A 6,000-nucleotide genomic window follows, 5' to 3' on the forward strand; every position below is an offset into this window, starting at 1 on the left:
GGAAGCCGAGAGACTCCACTCTCCAGATACAAATATATAGCCATAGCCATGCCCCAATTCCCACCTCCTCCAGCCACACCCCACCTGCCTCCAGTAACCACTCAGTTAATCCCTATCAGGGGGTTAAATCACTGATTGAGTTAAGACTCTTACAACCCAATCACTTCTCCTGTGAACCTTGCTGCCTTGTCTCACATATGAGCTTTTGGGGGACACCTCACATCCAAACCATAACGAGCAGGAAGATATTCCAAAAGAATTTGCCCATTTTCCTTGTGAGGACAAAAATAAATCAACAATTAAAGAGCTCATGGCCTTTCATGTTGCCAAAGATGATGGAATTCCAAGCCCCTGGTTTGATTCATTCTAAAACTTGCTTTAGGTATGAAGTTTCATTGAACAGTTTTTGCAACATTTGGCATCAAGAAGCTGGGTGGTGATAAAGCAGAAATTTGGAGAAATCCCTGAATGTGGCCGACATGATGCTCTGTGGAACATAGAAAGTGTGTGATCTGTCCTGAGCCAAAATCAGAATTCGGGCAAATCTGATCTTCTTTAATGCTGTGCATGTTGAAACATCTGTCAAACTATCCTAACATGCAAAATGTTGTTGGTTTTGCTTTTAGTTTACCAAAGCATTTTGTTGTTGTTGTTGTTATTTACTTTTGTTTGTTTGTTTTTAATGCTGGATAATTGAATTGCAAACTTGACACCAAACAGTGAAATAGTAACAGTGAACATCAGAAATAACGAAAATCAACACTCCTACTACTCTGTGGAAAGTTGCAACCTGAAAGCTGGTAGGTCTAGAGGATAATTATGTCACCGGTAATCCAGGACTTGGAAGGACAGGAAAAAAAACGATACATAACATAAATATGTGGATTACTGAGGTAATTGCTCAGTGAGGTTTTGTGTGTGCTGGGGATGCGGTTCAGTGGTAGAGTGATTGCCTAGCTTGCATGAGGCCCTGGGTTCATTCCCAGAACCACACACACCAACACAGTTATTTGTAATGATGTACACAATTTGATTTTGACTGAGGTTAGGTCTTTCAGTGTGATTGAAGCTTGATGCATTTGACTTGTTTTAAATTGAATTATTGTAGTGAGAACAATGGTATTTTGAGCCTGTGCATGCAGACATGTAATGAATGTGACATCTGGGAGACCAGGCCCTGGCCACAGGCCTTGGGCTGGAACCATACTCGCTATCCGGAGGGGCACTAGGGATTCTTGTTCTCTATGTAAGCCTCAGTTTCCACATTGGTAATGCAGAGACTGATTAGCATCTGTTTCACAGGGTTAATGTGAGCATGAAATAATTAAACTGCTTGACACAGAGGCTGAAATTCATTTGGTGTCCTGCAATGCTACCTATTATGTAATTGTTGATATGTAAAGGAATCTAAAGAAGTTACAATGTTAGAGTGTTGGCTCTAAGTGGGAAAAACAAATACTACATACTATGTTGTACTGAGAAATCTTGTTTGCCTTTGTTGAGGGTCTGAATCTCACTCTATAATCTATTACGCTGTTTTAGTTGTTTGAAAACACAGTTATGATGATGCTGAGTCCAACTCGTTTTGGAGACCTGCTGCAGGTGTGGATGTGACAGTGAGGTGCATGAGTCTTGGCTTGACTCCTCCTACAGCGGAGGGTAGTTCTGGAGGGTTGGAGTGACTTCACAGGGTTTATCAGGGTGATGTTACCCAAGAAAAGGAGAACAGAGACTAGGATTTCAGTTTTCAGAGCTTGCATGAAGACAAAAACAAAAAACAGTGAGAAGAGGAGAGGAATCCAATAATAACATGGAAATCTAATTGTGGGCATGATTTCCTGATCATGCATCTTCACCTGAACTCTCTTGAGTGAAGGCTACATGTTTTAAAAACTTCATAATTTGGTGTCTGAGTAAATATATATGTAAATTTTCAAATGACTCCTCTATTTGGAGTTCTTCCTGGGTTGTGTGAACTACAGATGAAGTGGGTTTGGTCATCCATTACACATTTCCAGAAAATTTTCTTTTCAATTTTCTTAAAATAAGGGCAAGTCCCTTGGACTGATAACATCAGTTTGACCATTGGTTTTCATCAGTGGTGGGAAAACCAACAGGAGATGCTTGTTTTCTATGGTAATCATCTCAAAAGTTTTCTCTGTTTTTCAACTCTGTTATGGGCTTTAATCTTAATATCAAAGTTCAGTTCTGGATGTTGTATTGCCCTTAAAGTCACTGTTTTCAAGTTTTGATTGACGTGCCCAGGGAGATTAGAAAACTTCCTTGTTTCCTTGTTTTTTTTTTTTTTTTTTTTTTTTTTTTAGCTTCCTTGTTGATATATAATGTTTAAATCATAAATAATCTCAATCTACTCACTTATGGAAGATAACCTTAACACTTGAACAGGGTTGTGTGCTTGCTTTGCACTTCAGTTTAACCTTTTGAGGAGAATGTTGTCATAGGTAAAAATGGTAGCTTCCATAACATATCAAAAAAACATATCCTCTACTGTAAAATACATATCTTGATTATTTTAATGGCACATCAAGGTTCTGCAAGGGGATATCAATCCAGTAAGGAAAGTGCATGATTAAAGTAGGAGTAGTTGATAGATCCCCATATAATAGCTACCTACACTGAGAAAGAGAAGTGGGGTCAGAGTTTTAGGTCATATAAGCTATTAAACTATCTGCTACTATTAGCTGTTATTAGCTATTGAATTAGTCTGATACTATTTCATGGATGAGCAGAAGACACCATAGTTCTGGTCCAGACACAAAAGACTTTATGACTCATAGTGCTGGTAGGTTGGGTGTCATGTGTGTCCCCTGTGCCCCCCAAGGTCCACAAGGACAAGCTGAGGGGTGCAATCAGTCCTGCACATGTAATGAATTTGCATTACAGCTGAGGAACACAGAATCTGGGGAACCCGATGCTTTTATGTTAAGCAGTAAACAAGTCTGTATGATGTCCCAGAGGGAAACATCTCACCTCTTGCGGTTGCTGTTACAAACACATCACTGAGAAATGGTGTAGAAAAAAAGTGTTCAGACCCTCACATTCTTATTCTTTTTTCTTGTTTGTGTTGTTTTTCACTCTGTTCTGTATTCTTCTTTGTCCATAACTATATATCTAAATTTTATGATGGTAAAATACATGTAAAAATTTATCATTTTAACTGGGCGTGGTAGTGCATAGCTGTAATCCCAGATTCTCAGGGGGCAGAGGCAGGAGGATCACAGGTTCAAGGCCAACCTCAGCACTTAGAAAGACCCTGTCTCAAAATAAGAAATAAAAAGGACTTCAATGTAGTTCAGTGGTAGAGCATCCACGCGTTCAATCCCCAGGACTGGCAAAAGAAATTGCCGTTTTAGTAATTGTTAAGTGCACTGTTCAGTGGCACTAGTCACATTTACATTGTTGTTCAACCATCAACACTATCCATGCCCAGAACTTTTTCATCTTGAACAACTGAAAACACGTACCTGTTAAACACTGATTCCCAATTCCCCACTCCCCACAGCCTCGGGCAACCACCATTTCACTTTCTGTCCCTATGAACTTGACTACCATAGGTACTCCATAGAAGTGGAATTATAGAATATTTATCCATTTGTGTCTGGCTTAGCTTAATGTCTCCAAAGTTGATCCATATTGTAGCATGTGCAGGATTTCATTACTTTCTAAATCTGACTTATCTATTTTAAGTACACACTGAATATTATTTAGCCTAGTTGTGTTAGTCAGCTTTCTGTCACTGTGACAAAATACTTGAGAAAAATCAACATAGCAGAAGGGAAGGTTTGTTTGGGTTCATGGTTTCAAGTTTTAATTCATGAACTCTTGAACCTGTCATTTGGGACCTGGGGCAAGGCAGCACATTGTGGTGGGAGTGCATGATGAAGGAGGTTGCTTCTTTCATGGTGGCCAGGAAGCAATGAAAGAGAGAGAGAGGAGGGATTAATATTCAAGGACAATGTCCCCAGTGACCTAAATTCCTTCCATTAGGCCCTACTTCCTAAAAGTTCTACCACATGCTAACAGCACCACAGGCTAATGGTCTCTGGAGGACGTTTCAGATCCAAATCCTAACAGTAATCTGCTGGTGGGCATTTGAGCTGTTTCTGCTTTTCGGTTATTTTAATAACACTGATATGACATTGATGTACAAATGTCGGTTTGATTCCTTGCATTCAATTCATTTGGGTGGAGTTGTTGTAAAGTATCTGCTTGAGTCTTGCTTTCAATATACCTGGATAGGTTGTAAGAACAAGGGGCTTACAGCAACCCTATGTTTAATTTTGTAAAGAACCAACATGCTGTTTTCCACCGTGGCTCCACCATTTTGCTTTCTCACCAGCAAAGAGCAAAGCCTCGAATTTCCCATTATCTTCTCCCACCCTTGGTATTTTCTGTTCTTCTGGAAACGACTGTCCTCCTAGACGTAAAGTGCTGAGCCTTGCATTCTTGACATACACAGAAAGGACTGAGAAGCTCGGGCTGTGGTAGATGGCTTCCCCCAATGGACAGCTAACTTTAGATGGTAGCAGAGTTTGATGTTTTGCTTTCTTTTGTTTTGGGGAAGCAGCCAATGACAGATTTCATAGTCAATTATGTTACTGGCCTAGACGTCCTGAGTGTTTTTATACTCACAAGGTTTTTGTCAATGACATCGTACAGTGTGCCCTGAGCGAAGTCTGTCAGTCGGGCTACTGCTCTAACTAAACAAAATAAATAAGCCTTAGCCACAAGGGAGGTTAATGTAGGCCAATGGGCTTACGATGAATTCTTAGTTTTGAATGAGAACCCACAAAGCAGAATATTGTCTTTGTGCACAGTGAGAAGGGTTTACTTTAGTTGGAAATGCCCAACTCTGGAGTTTACTGTAATGGCTGCTTAAGACATAAATAAGTTTAAAAAAATTAATGGTTGGGTCACAAGGGAGGGGCCAGGAGAAAACCTAAAGACACGTTAGGTGTAAATCACATTTTAACTCTTTTATTACCATAAACTTAGAGTTTATTTTTTATAAGAAGAAAAAGAACAGAAAACCCAGAGTTTCAGGGAAAAAAATAAAAAAGAGCTGCCTTCCTGTGAAACCACAAGGATTCAAACAAAACCTGCAGTTTTCACTGCAGTAGGAAACCCTATTTTCCTGTCTGTTGGCAGAACACTTAGGAGTAAACAGAGGCCAAATCAATCATTCCCCATGAGGCAGGGACCTCCATTATTCATTGAAGTGGGAAAAACCCAGATATATTATTAACCACCTCAGATTTATTCGGTTGTGAGCAGAGTACCAATTGTCTTTCCAAATGAGTTCTCTTTGTTCCTGGTGAAGCACTTTTGATCATTTTCAGGAAACCAAAGCTTTTAAAAATTTCAGAAGAGTCTCCCCAAAGAGGAAAAGGCCATTTAGTGAAGCTAACCATAGTTACAGTTTATGAGCTGAATGTTTGCCTCTCTCCAAAACCCAAGCCCCCAGCATGATGGTATTTGGCGGTGCAGCCTTTGAAAAGTAATTGGGTTTAGATTAGGTCATGGGGGTTCTTGACGGGACTAGTGCCCTTCTAGAAAAAACAGGGAGATACCTGGTCATATATGCATACAGAGAGGCCCTGTGAAGACCCCGTGTGGAGGCAGCTGACTACAACCAGGGAGCAGGCCCAACACAAGCTTCCCAGCCTCTAAGCTGGTTAACATCTGGTCTGTGGGGTTCTGTTGTAGCAGCCAGAGTAAGACAGTTGGAGTAAACAGTCAAACCTGTTTGCCTGCAGAAGGAGATGGCCTAGCTCGGCTGTAAATGCCTTGGTGATAGTCTTTGAATGGTGGAGCAAACCTGAGTAGTTACAGAATATATAATAAACCTGACAGAGACACCCCTGTGAATCTTTTCCTCTGTATACAATTACAAATCCCAAGAGGCCATTTCCTGAGAAAAATAGTTATTGAGGTTTCTTTGTTTCTTCTCTTTTACTTTTCTTTTCTTTTGGTACAGGG

The sequence above is a fragment of the Sciurus carolinensis genome, chromosome 15 (assembly GCF_902686445.1).
Source record: "Sciurus carolinensis chromosome 15, mSciCar1.2, whole genome shotgun sequence".
Lineage (NCBI taxonomy): Eukaryota > Metazoa > Chordata > Mammalia > Rodentia > Sciuridae > Sciurus > Sciurus carolinensis.